General features: G+C 52.1%; 1 protein-coding gene across 2 annotated transcripts in view; it reads right to left on the reverse strand.

Annotated features, from left to right (window-relative positions):
- The window catches only part of TRIM3 (tripartite motif containing 3), a 306,160-nt gene extending 298,669 nt beyond the window's left edge, over positions 1-7,491 (reverse strand). The window contains exon 1 of one of the 2 annotated variants that reach the window (XM_085623533.1): positions 7,289-7,491. The gene's annotated coding sequence lies outside the window, so the exon portion shown is untranslated. The remainder of the gene's footprint in view (positions 1-7,288) is intronic. The other variant, XM_085623532.1, reaches the window with a different exon arrangement.
- Between the last annotated feature and the right edge of the window lie 6,597 nt (positions 7,492-14,088).

Below are 14,088 nucleotides of genomic sequence, written 5' to 3' on the forward strand. Positions count from 1 at the left end.
AGAAAGTAATAGAGAAGGAATTGGTTTACTCAGATAAAAAACAGTAAGGGCGCCAAAAAATAAGTTATGTTTTTTGTTTGTGCTGTAGTCTGCATGTGAAGCCAAAGGCGGGTTTCAGAAGGAAGGCAACCTTCGTGACAGCTTGATGTTTGTTAGTATGGTTTTAGAGTCAAGTTGTATTAGTACATGCTTTTGTCTACGACAGGGTTGCTAAATTCTACCCATAAACATTATATTTCCTCGATATTCTTCATGCTTCAAAAAGGGGTCATGCAGGAATGTATAGCACATTTATCATGTCAGAGATATACCTTAAGATTCAGGGTAGAAGCATGTCTTATTGACATTGACATTTCGTTTTTCAAAAATTACTTGGTTAGAACAGAACAGATATCTAGACAGGAAAACAAAGGGTAAAGAACAAATGTGGATACCTGCATATTTAACAAGATCATATGCGCTTAATTAGTTGTACCAAAGACACTACTCTGGTGCTGGCACGTGTACTGCAGCGGCTGAAGGGCCTCACTACACCCAGTCTGGTGCTGGCACGTGTACTGCAGCGGCTAAAGGGCCACACTACACCCCGACACCCCGTCTGGTGCTGGCACGTGTACTGCAGCGGCTGACGGACCACACTACACCCTGACACCCCGTCTGGTGCTGGCACGTGTACTGCAGCGGCTGAAGGGCCTCACTACACCCTGCCACCCTGTCTGGGGGCTGGCACGTGTACTGCTGCAGCTGAAGGACCGCACTACACCCTGACACCCCCTCAGATGCTGGCACGTGTACTGCAGCGGCTGACAGGCCACACTACACCCCGACACCCCGTCTGGTGCTGGCACGTGTACTGCAGCGGCTGACGGGCCACACTACACCCTGACACCCCGTCTGGTGCTGGCACGTGTACTGCAGCGGCTGACGGGCCACACTACACCCTGCCACCCTGTCTGGGGGCTGGCACGTGTACTGCTGCAGCTGAAGGACCGCACTACTCCATGCCACCCCCTCAGATGCTGGCACATGTACTGCAGCGGCTGACAGGCCACACTACACCCCGACTGGTGCTGGCACGTGTACTGCAGCGGCTGACGGGCCACACTACACCCTGACACCCCGTCTGGTGCTGGCACGTGTACTGCAGCGGCTGACGGGCCACACTACACCCTGACACCCCGTCTGGTGCTGGCACGTGTACTGCAGCGGCTGAAGGGCCTCACTACACCCCGTCTGGTGCTGGCACGTGTACTGCAGCGGCTAAAGGGCCACACTACACCCCGACACCCCGTCTGGTGCTGGCACGTGTACTGCAGCGGCTGACGGACCACACTACACCCTGACACCCCGTCTGGTGTTGGCACGTGTACTGCAGCGGCTGAAGGGCCTCACTACACCCAGTCTGGTGCTGGCACGTGTACTGCAGCGGCTAAAGGGCCACACTACACCCCGACACCCCGTCTGGTGCTGGCACGTGTACTGCAGCGGCTGAAGGGCCACACTACACCCTGCCACCCTGTCTGGGGGCTGGCACGTGTACTGCAGCGATTTGGGAAAAAGGGGGTGGTGATGGACAGAGTTTCTGAATGATGCAGAATACTCTTACCAAGTCAAGAGATCATGGTTTTAATCCATCACCGTTTTTTAGCTCACTGCACCATCCCAGCTCAGAACCTGGCTACATGCAAATTAGTCTGTACCTGTCCCAGTGCATGATGGGAACAGGGCAAACCAAACTACCAAGCCAATTCTTATACTGGGAAGGAAACAAGCTTCCGGGGACCGGTTTCTGGCATCACAGCCTTCGTCGGCCCGGCTTGCCTGAATCCTGATGGTGCAATGAGCAAGGGACTCACGTCTGAGCATACCCTCCCACACTGAGTGTGGATAAAATCGATTTGGGAAAAAGGGGGTGGTGATGGACAGAGTTTCTGAATGATGCAGAATACTCTTACCAAGTCAAGAGATCATGGTTTTAATCCATCACCGTTTTTTAGCTCACTGCACCATCCCAGCTCAGAACCTGGCTACATGCAAATTAGTCTGTACCTGTCCCAGTGCATGATGGGAACAGGGCAAACCAAACTACCAAGCCAATTCTTATACTGGGAAGGAAACAAGCTTCCGGGGACCGGTTTCTGGCATCACAGCCTTCGTCGGCCCGGCTTGCCTGAATCCTGATGGTGCAATGAGCAAGGGACTCACGTCTGAGCATACCCTCCCACACTGAGTGTGGATAAAATCGATTTGGGAAAAAGGGGGTGGTGATGGACAGAGTTTCTGAATGATGCAGAATACTCTTACCAAGTCAAGAGATCATGGTTTTAATCCATCACCCCTTTTTTAGCTCACTGCACCATCCCAGCTCAGAACCTGGCTACATGCAAATTAGTCTGTACCTGTCCCAGTGCATGATGGGAACAGGGCAAACCAAACTACCAAGCCAATTCTTATACTGGGAAGGAAACAAGCTTCCGGGGACCGGTTTCTGGCATCACAGCCTTCGTCGGCCCGGCTTGCCTGAATCCTGATGGTGCAATGAGCAAGGGACTCACGTCTGAGCATACCCTCCCACCCTGAGTGTGGATAAAATCGATTTGGGAAAAAGGGGGTGGTGATGGACAGAGTTTCTGAATGATGCAGAATACTCTTACCAAGTCAAGAGATCATGGTTTTAATCCATCACCGTTTTTTAGCTCACTGCACCATCCCAGCTCAGAACCTGGCTACATGCAAATTAGTCTGTACCTGTCCCAGTGCATGATGGGAACAGGGCAAACCAAACTACCAAGCCAATTCTTATACTGGGAAGGAAACAAGCTTCCGGGGACCGGTTTCTGGCATCACAGCCTTCGTCGGCCCGGCTTGCCTGAATCCTGATGGTGCAATGAGCAAGGGACTCACGTCTGAGCATACCCTCCCACACTGAGTGTGGATAAAATCGATTTGGGAAAAAGGGGGTGGTGATGGACAGAGTTTCTGAATGATGCAGAATACTCTTACCAAGTCGAGAGATCATGGTTTTAATCCATCACCGTTTTTTAGCTCACTGCACCATCCCAGCTCAGAACCTGGCTACATGCAAATTAGTCTGTACCTGTCCCAGTGCATGATGGGAACAGGGCAAACCAAACTACCAAGCCAATTCTTATACTGGGAAGGAAACAAGCTTCCGGGGACCGGTTTCTGGCATCACAGCCTTCGTCGGCCCGGCTTGCCTGAATCCTGATGGTGCAATGAGCAAGGGACTCACGTCTGAGCATACCCTCCCACACTGAGTGTGGATAAAATCGATTTGGGAAAAAGGGGGTGGTGATGGACAGAGTTTCTGAATGATGCAGAATACTCTTACCAAGTCAAGAGATCATGGTTTTAATCCATCACCGTTTTTTAGCTCACTGCACCATCCCAGCTCAGAACCTGGCTACATGCAAATTAGTCTGTACCTGTCCCAGTGCATGATGGGAACAGGGCAAACCAAACTACCAAGCCAATTCTTATACTGGGAAGGAAACAAGCTTCCGGGGACCGGTTTCTGGCATCACAGCCTTCGTCGGCCCGGCTTGCCTGAATCCTGATGGTGCAATGAGCAAGGGACTCACGTCTGAGCATACCCTCCCACACTGAGTGTGGATAAAATCGATTTGGGAAAAAGGGGGTGGTGATGGACAGAGTTTCTGAATGATGCAGAATACTCTTACCAAGTCAAGAGATCATGGTTTTAATCCATCACCGTTTTTTAGCTCACTGCACCATCCCAGCTCAGAACCTGGCTACATGCAAATTAGTCTGTACCTGTCCCAGTGCATGATGGGAACAGGGCAAACCAAACTACCAAGCCAATTCTTATACTGGGAAGGAAACAAGCTTCCGTCTGGTGCTGGCACGTGTACTGCAGCGGCTGAAGGGCCACACTACACCCTGCCACCCTGTCTGGGGGCTGGCACGTGTACTGCAGCGGCTGACGGGCCACACTACACCCTGACACCCCGTCTGGTGCTGGCACGTGTACTGCAGCGGCTAACGGGCCACACTACACCCCGACACCCCGTCTGGTGCTGGCACGTGTACCGCAGCGGCTGATGGACCACACTACACCCTCTCTGGTGCTGGCACGTGTACTGCAGCGGCTGACGGGCCACACTACACCCTCTCTGGTGCTGGCACGTGTACTGCAGCGGCTGACGGGCCACTCTACACCCTGACACCCCGTCTGGTGCTGGCACATGTACTGCACCGGCTGACGGGCCACACTACACTTCGTCAGCCCTTTAATGCTGCAACTTGTACTGCGGCGGTGGTAAAGGTCATCCCGCACTCCATGGCCTCCGGCAGGAATGGCACGTGCCTTAATATGGCTGCAATGACCAGACTCTTCTCTGCCCCCCCCCCCCCCCCCCCTTATCGGAGCAGCACTTGCACTGCAGCAGCTGCTCCACACTCTGGTGAACACATTGCTGCAGCGGCTGCACAGGGCACAGCACTCTCCCTCTGCCCTCCATCGCGGACACCTGTAATGCTGCAGCTGCTAAGGCCAGACTGCCCATGCCACCCACTTCAGGGCTGACACGTGCACTGCCGCGCCGGTCGGAATCGGCCACCTGTCCTGGCTCCTGTACCGCAGAGGCACCATACCCTACAAAGAGCACGCTTCTCTGTAGCACTGATGCTGCCAGACGCTGCTTCCACCAGTCACACCTGCGTTGCCATGCACCATCATCTGCTCTAAAAACAACGTAAAAGGAAGCTTCACTGTGTGCTCCTCGACACCAGGGACTGGCGCGTCGCAGCGGCGGCGGCTGCTGACAGCATGAATTTACACTGTCAAGTCCTCCTATGCCAGGCAATGCCCCCTGAGCATCCACGCCTTCCAGTGCTCCGAGCTGCCATCCTTCCACCCTTTCTAACCTTTCACTCCTTCTGGGAACCAGCCCTGCTGAGACCCTCGAAACCAAAACCTGAAACTGTGGGACTTTCTTTAGCGCCAGGAACTGGTACCTGCTGGCAGTCCACCGGGTCCATGGCATTCGATTCACCCACCACCTTCAATGACCTGACCTTTCTAAAAACAGCTTCACATTGCCCCTCAATCCAATGGCAGTGCTTCGCCAGAGAGTGCCACTGCACCCGGTCGGTCGTTCGGGTGCAAGCACCTGCAGTGCAGCCTCAGCGGGGCAGAAAGCATCGCTTCATTCGGTCATGACCTCACTCCCTCCCACATCCAGCACTGGCAAGGTCCATTACCGGAAGAACCTTTAAACCAACAGCCCCCTTCGATGCCCTGCCCTGGTACCACTTTCACTATCTCAGCAGCCTGCCTTGGCACTCTTCGATTGATGTGAACAGTTTACCCTGCCATACCCTTCGCCTGACACGCTCTAACAGCTCTATTGGATTCTTTTCACCATCTCACAGGTCCGTCGCCCGATACCCAGACCTGGCACACAACACCCCTTAAGCCATGGAACTGCTTTTGACGTGTGGCTCCCCTTTACATCCTTGATGTGTGGTTATGTCACTTCTTTACCCCCTCGATGTCATGGGCATGGCCCCCATTCACCCACAGTCTAGCCACAGAAATCCTTTTTATGGCTTTGTGACTCCTCCCCCGTGCAGAATGGGATGAGGGGGCTCTGTGTATCCTACACCGAATATATATTAATTGGTCTTTTGATGAATAGGGCCCCCTCTGAAGGGTTGGGGTCCCCTGCACTGCAGGGGCCTGTGTTAAGCCCCTGCCCCCATTTAACACCCCCGTTATCGCCCCTTTAATTATTTGATGCCTAGAATCGTACTGACTTTACTGCCCTTGTACCCCTCCTCTGACGCTCGGCCTTGGCATCCCTCAACGCAGTAGATATCTGGCATTCCTATACAAATGCAACGCCTGTAACGCTTTTATTACGCAATATACGCACATGACCCTTTCGAGGCCAGACCCCAGTGCCCTCTCCTTATGCCACCTGGGTCTACAAAGTGAGGCGGTGTTACAGTCTAACCATCAGCTAAGATATTATTCGGTGTGTTCATCGCGGTCTATTTGATGTGGCTTTTATGTGGCACTAAATACGGTGCATGGATCTGTCCTGTCTTTAAACCTGACGCCCATTACTCGTATTTCCTGCCTTATCCATTACCTTCTCGCTGTCAGGCCCTGGCGCTCCGTGTGAAACTTTACCATGGAGTCACTTCTCACCCCGATGTCCGGACAGGACACTCCCTGACCCCCTCGAAACCCACCGAGGACCTTTAGAAGCTATGTCCTGGTACCCATAACACCCTCGTCGCTGGTCCTGGTACCCATTACACCCTCGTCGCTGGCCCTGGTACCCATAACATAACACCCCTTAGGCCGTGATTTCCCCTTTAATACACCGACCTCCCCTGGCTCTCCGCGTTGCCCATCCCTAGCAGTCCTTTTTGGAGGCTGGCCCTGGGACCCCTCCGGGCCTGGATACTGGTTCTGCAACCCCTCAACGGCTTACACTGACAGCCCCCGCAAGATGTCTCGCCCAGACACCCCACGAGGACGTGGTCGGAAGCCACGATGACCCGGCCCTGACCATCTTCGGTGTCTGACACCCCTCGATACCTGGCACACCTCGAAGCTCAGGCTTGACACCGCACTGTGCCCAACCTTGACACCCCTCTGTGCCCTGCCCAAACACCCACTATGCCCAGCCTTGACACCCCTCTGTGCCCAGCCTTGACACCCCTCTGTGCCCAGCCTTGACAACCCATTATGTCCAGTCGTGACACCCCATTATGTCCAGTCGTGACACCCCATTATGTCCAGTCGTGACACCCCTCTGTGCCTAGCATTGACACCCCTCCTAGCCCAGCCCCGACACCCCTCTGTGCCTAGCCTTGTCATCCCTCTGCCCCTGTCCTGACACCCCTCTGTGCCCAACCTTGACACCGCACTGTGCCCAATCTTGACAGCCCTCTGTGCCCTAACACCCTCAGTCTTGACACCCCACTATGCCCAGCCCTGACACCCCATGATTCCAAATGCTGATGGCCCTGACGCCTCCCGATGGCATCCCTCGCCGGCCCAGACACCTGCTGGTCCCTCCTCTCCTCCAGGGCGCCTTGAGGCGGGGAATCACAGCGCCCCAGACAGAGAGGGGAAGGCATGGGGACTTCATGGAGGGGCGGTCAGCACCAGGCCTGGATCCCACCTGCCCAGGGGGTGCAGGTCTATGGCAGGGGTGGGGCGCGCACTGCCGCACCCAGGGGGGGGCTCCCTCCTGCCCTCCCGTCCCTCACACCCGGGGCTGGTACTCACAGGGGGCTCGTGGGTCCCGCGTCAGGGGTGCACCGGTCTCAGGGGGGTCCAGTTCCGTCTCCCCGCGGCTGCCGCAGCACAGCCCGGCCCGCCCTGCCTGCCATTGTGGAGAGAGCAGCTGAGGGCTGACGCGGGGTGAGGGGCGGCCCTCCGAGCCGAGCCTGGGCCCGCCCTCCTCCGGGAGAGGGGCCGCCTCCTCGCAGCGTGCCGTCCGTGTCTGGACCCTCCTCCGGGTCCGCCCTCACAGGCCGAGCCCTCCTCCCAGGGAAGAGCCGCCTCACCCCGGATCCCGCTCCTCCCCTCACAGGTTGGGCCCTCGGTGCGTGGACCCTCCTCCTAGGCCTTGCTTCCTCACAGGCCGGGCCCCCCTCAGCTCCGCCTCCTTCCTCACAGGCCGGCCCCGCTGCCTGGACGCCCCTTCAGGCCCGCCCTCCTCACAGTGACGAGCCTCCTCCGCAGCCTGCTGCAGGCGCGGTCAGGGCCCCCTCGCCTCCTTCCTACCCTTCCCTCACGGCTCATCCGCGCCGAGGCCGCTCCTCATCTATCCATCCCATGCTCCTAGGACACCCCGCGCCTTCCGCGGCCAGGCCGTCTCCGCCCTGGTGTCTGTCGCCGAGCCCGCACCCCCTTCACCGCGACCGCCAGTCAGTACGCCTCCTGCTCGGCCCACTGAGCCGTTTCCAGGCCAACCGGCCCGCCATTGAAGTGGATGAGGCCTAGGCCCTAGTCCCCAGGCCCAGCGGCTGGATTCCCGTGTGGAGCTAGAGCGCTGACCCAGCTGTAAGAGTGTGCCTGCTGGCGCCATGCTGCTACTGGTGACTACCATCAATCTCAGCCCCTATCCAGGGCCACAGGGCTCCACTGGGGAGCTAGAGCGCTGACCCAGCTGTGGGAATGTGCCTGCCGGCGCCATGCTGCTACTGGTGACTACCACCAATATCCGCTTCTGTCCCAGAGCCACAGGGCTCCCCTGGGGAACTAGAGCACGGACCCATCTCTCGAAATATACCTGCCCTGCACCATGCTGCTACTAGTCAATACCACCAATCTCAGCCCCAATCCAGGGCCACAGGACTCCCTGAGGAGCTCGACCGCTGGCCCAGCGTTCGGAGTGTACCTACCGGATACCATGCTGCTACTGGTCACTACCACCAATATCAGCTGCTGTCCCAGAGCCACAGGGCTCCCCTGGGGAACTAGAGCACGGACCCATCTCTCGAAATGTACCTGCCCTGCACCATGCTACTACTAGTCAGTACCACCAATCTCTGCCACTATCCAGCTAGTCCGCTGACCCAGCGTTTGGAGTTTACCTGCTGGATACCATGCTGCTACTGGTCACCAGAACTAGTCTCAGCCACTATTCTGGGCCACAGGGCTCCCCTAAGGAGCTAGGGTGATGACTCCTAATCTGCTGGTGCATGCTGCTACTAGTCATCACCACCAGTCTAGTCGCAGCTCCTATCCAGGGTTGCCGGGCTGCTCCGAGGCGCTAAAGCGCTGACCCATATATTGGTGTGTGCCTGGCAGATACCATGCTACAACTGGTCACCAGCTTTAGCTACTGTCCATTGCCACAGGTATACCCTGAGAAGCTTGAGCAAGGACCCATTTCTTGGTGTCTGCCTGCCAGGTCGCCGTGCTGCTACTGGTCACTACCACCAATCTCTGCTGCTGTCCCAAGCCCAGGGCTCCACTGATGAGCTAGTGCACTGACCCAGCTCTAGTGTGCCAGCCAGGTGCCATGGGCCTGCTGGTCACCACCACCAGTCTCAGCTGCTGTCCAGGGCCGCAGGGTTCCACTGTGGAGCTAGAGTGATGACCCGTCTCTGGGAGTGTGCCTGCCGGTGCCATGCTGCTACTGGTCTCCACTGTTTTAATCAGTAACTATACAGGGTCGCATGTCTCCTGTGAGAAGCTAGAGTGCTGCCTGCTTTTATTAGTACAACAAGTCTCAGCAACTGGCGCTGTTACTGGCCACCACTACTAGACTCGACTGCTGTCCAGGACCGCAGGGGCTTCACTGATGAGCTAGAGAGCTTATCCAGGTGTGAGAATGTGCTTGCAGTTGCCATGCTACTACTGGTTACTACCACCGATCTGATTCGCTGTCCCGGAGCCTCAGGGTTCCTGGAGGAAATAGAGTGCTGACCCAGTTCTTGGAATGTGCCTACCAGCGCCATGTTGCTACTAGTCTCTATCATCATCTCAGCCGAGGTCCAGCGCCACAGGGATTTCAGAGGAGCTAGATGGGTGACCAAGCTCTTGGAGTGTGCCTGCCGGGTAGCATGCTGCTACTGGTCACCACCTCTAGTCTCAGCCACTGTCCATGGCCTTGGGGCTCCCCTGAGGAGCTAGAGTGGTGACCATTACATTATAATGTGCTTGCCGGCACCCTTCTGCTACTACTCACCACCACTAGTCTCAGCTGCTGGTCAGGGTTGCTGGACTGCCCTGAGTAGCTAGAGCGCTGACTCATCTCTTGGTTTATGCCTCCCTGATACCATGCTACAACTGTTCACCACCACCAGTCTCACTCGCTGTCCATGGCTGCAGGGCTCCCCTTACAAACTAGAGTGATAACCCATCTCTTGTCCTCTATTTGCCAGGGCTCCATGCCGCTACTGGTCACTACCACCAATGACTGCTGCTGTTCTAGAACCACAGGTCTCCACTGAGGAGCTAGAGCGCTGACCCAGCTCTTGGAGTGTGCCAGCCAGGTGCCATGCTGCTACTGGTTACCACCACTGGTCTCAGATGCTCTTTCTCAATGACTGAGTAGTTACTCTCAGTTTGCGTTAAGGTGCGTGAAGTATACGCTAAAATCAAAGTTGCACAATTATTCTTTTGTGAAAGAGTAGCACCAATACCATAACTACTCCTATCTACAGATAAAATACATTCAGCCTCTCTTACAAATGATTTCTAACAAGGTGCTATTTCTTTCTTGATGCCATTAAAACACATTGTTTGTTCCTGTGACCAACAAAGCTTAGCATTCTTCTTTAGCAAAATCCGCAATGGTTCCACTTTGGAAGCATAGTTCTCTACAAAACACGAATACAATTCAGTAAGCCCCAAAAATGACATCAGTTGATCCTTGTTTACTGACTCCAGAGCTTTTACAATAGCTTCAACATGACTAATCTTGGACTGAATAAATTCCATAGAAATAATGTGCCCTAAATATTCTACTTGCTGTTTCCCAAAAAACACATTTTTCACTGTCAAGCCTTTATCTTTGAGCGCCAGCATGACCAATCAGAAGGCACTGTTATGAGAACATTTGCCTTGACCCAAAATTAAAATGTCATCCTGGAATACTTTAGCCCCTTGTTTTCCTGACAAATCAGGTAATTTCCCTTTGGAAAACTGCTGATGCACTCGCAAGCCCAAAAAGCATCTTTCTCTATTGATACATGCCTTCAAGGGTATGAAAGCTGTACAATGCTTCGATTCTTCCTCTAACTCATTCTGGTGGTATACACTTGTGAGATCAATTGTCGAGAACACAGTCGCATCCCCAATTGACAATGTTAATTCTTGTATATTCGGAAGGGGAAAAGTGTCTACTCAGATTGCTTCATTAAAACACCTATGGGCATATATACAAGCCCCCATCGCCACCACAGCATCACTTTTTACGACGTTGTGGTGGTGATAGGGGCATTGCCTTATTTACAAGTCAGCGTTAAGCTACTTAACGTGGCTTAACACTGCCTTGTAAATAAGGCCCCCTTTTACGCTATGCTTAGCGTGAAAGGGGTGGGCAGTGGGTGTTGCAGTGGGCGTTCCATCGCAACACTCATTGATTTTGACGCTGCACCCTATTTACAAGGGCAGCGTAAATAGGAAGCAGCACCAAAATTAAGACCAGGGAAAACCTGGTCTTAAGTTGGCGAAACTAGGAGAAATGCATTATTTCTCCTTGTTTTTGTTTTTTCCATGTGTGCTGCCTTGTGCAGCACACATGGAAAAAGCAAAATGCCTTGGATTGTTTATGTACAGGAAGGTGTCCCTTCCTGTATATAAACAATCTTTAAAAAAAAATCCATTTAGTGACTTCCATGTGTGTTGCATTAAGCAGCACACATAGTTGGGATAAAATGGCATTTCAAGATTGTTTATGTACAGGAAGGTCCCCCTTCCTGCACATAAACAATTGTTCCCCTGCACGCAGAACCCTTGCACTATGGTGCAAGGGGGCCTGCATTGGTGCTACACTGCTAAGTGTAGCGCCAGCACAGGGGGAAACGCAAGGCTGCACCATATCGTAAATATGGTGCAGCCTTGCATTTCTGAAGTTGCGGAGTGAGGCATTGAGCCATGATGGCTAACGCCTCACTCCGCCACTTCCTTGAACATATGCCGCTTAAAGTCCATGCACAGTTCTAAATCTTCAATGGATTTAAGGGAAATTACCTCTGGTGAAACCCAATTGGAACTCTCCACAGATTCGGTAATTCCTTCTCACACATCTCGCAATATGCCCTTCATTCTCTCCCTGTAACTTAATGGCACATTTCTCAACTTTTGTCTGGTAGGCACTACATCACGCAAAATAAATTTGTGCCTGAAACCTTGCATTCTTCCCAATTGATCACTGAACACACCTGGATTTTAATTTTTTTAACTCTCATATTCCTGCTCAGTGTAGATTTGTTTTTGTTCTACCTCCTTCTTATGGACAGAAAACACTGACATATTGACACATGGATCAATTTTTATCCCCAGTTCCATTATGTGGCCATCCTAGGATCCCGGCACCTTTATTTAAAATTTATATATATTTTTATTAAACAGGCTCATGAAATTACATATACAGAAAGACAGGTGCATACGTTCAATTTTTGAAAATGCAGAAGCGAGAATAATCTAACGTAAGACCACTAAGACATTTACATTTTAGACACAATCTGGTAGGCTGCACATCGGGTAGGTCTAGATCGTGTGGGCAGTCCACATGACCCAATATCTTCTTTCAGTCGCAAGTCTCGCCTACACCCGGCTCCTTTATTAGCTACATAAACTTTCCCATGGCATTTCCTGGAACCAAATTCAATATCCGCTCACATAAATCCTTGCATAGGACTCTTGTGACCTGAATAGCTACCCGGATTAGCATCTAATTCACACAACTCCCTGCCAGGCCACAACCTGTCAATCATATTTTTCCCCATGTGCAAGAATCCACCATGGTCTCAATGTGTACACCATCAATATGTACTAAACAGCTGGGTAATTTCATTGCCTTCTTACTCCCAGATGCTTGTTCATCTTGCACACTCAACACCACTCCCTTCATACTCTCCTCCTCATATGTAACATCTTCCACAATTTGATTTACCGTCTTACCCCTATTCTTACTCACTCTGCTAAAATGGCCCTTTTTCTTGCTGGCGCTACATACCTCGTTCAATGTCAGACACATTTTAGAATTTGCCAAATGGCTGCTGGAATTGCATCTATGTTCTAAGTACTTGATATTGCGCATGATTCATCCCCGTAGGGATATCTCTGCGCTGTAATTGACCAGACAAGAGAAACTCTAGAACAACCTTGTTTTCAACAATATTTCTAAAATGTTGAAATTAGAACAGGAACGGATATGCAGAGGGAGGGTATTCCAATGAAAAGGAGCTAGGTAGGAAAAAGCCCTGCCCCCAAATTTAACAGTATGTATGCGGGGAATCTGTAACACAGCTTTATTAGAAGATCTTAGCTGTCTGGAGGACCTATAAATCTTCCATTTGTTTTACTTGGGAAACCTGAAACACAACTACCATTTACCAGGTGTACGTTCTCCTTCATTTGTTTTCACCTCTCCAATTCTATCTTTATTTTTCATATCCTTTCCTCCATTAATAGCACTTACATGAACAGCACTGCCACTTTCACTTCTTACCATATCAAAGCATTTCTCCACTGCCTCAATACTTCTTGATGCGTCGACTACTGCCGTCAGTGTTATTTCGCCACACAACCATCATTTTTCTTGAATTTTTGTTTTCAGACTTGGTCTTCATGACAATTTGGTCCCTCAGCACCTGGTCATTACGAAATATGTTTGTGATCACATGTTACTGCTAAACCTTTTTAAGCACCGACAAAACTGATCATTAGTTTCATCTTCCGTCTGTGCCCTTGATTAGAACTTAAAATGCTCCATGGCCACATTAATTTTTCTGCCAAATCTTTTCTGCATTTGTTTAATTTCATACTAGTAAACACCAATATCACCTGCATTCTCTACAGGAAGTACATCTTTAAATACTCTCAACCCAATAGCCTCCACCCTGTGTTTAAATAATGACAAATGCCAGTGTGTGGTATTACATGGCTCAAGTATGTCAGGCTCCTCCGTCTGAATCCTCATGGTCGTGCTGAAGCTCAAAGGGGGCCCACCTCTGAACCACCCCAAGTCTGGAATAGTGATACGTACAGACTGTTGGGGTAATTGAGCGGGGGAAGGAAAGGGTAGGAACTGCAGGGAGGGAGATCTGTGAAGGAGACGAGAAGACAACGTGAAACCTTTTCTATCTACTCTCCCTCACAACCGTCACTTATCACTATATAGTCTGCTCCTCTATACTACAACCCCTACCTGAAACAAAGAAACGTATAGCGAAGACATTAGAAGAGAGTAGAGGGCGATGGCACATTCAGACCATCTTCATGGTCACTTGGCCCGTACACTGTGATGCCAGGTTATACCCCCTGTACACGACCTCTCTCCTGAAGGAACTACAGAGAAAGAAAGAACAACCAATTTACTCGAGTAAGGGGGTTTTCTCTGAACC

This window comes from Triturus cristatus, chromosome 8 (genome assembly GCF_964204655.1).
Source record: "Triturus cristatus chromosome 8, aTriCri1.1, whole genome shotgun sequence".
Classification (NCBI taxonomy): domain Eukaryota; kingdom Metazoa; phylum Chordata; class Amphibia; order Caudata; family Salamandridae; genus Triturus; species Triturus cristatus.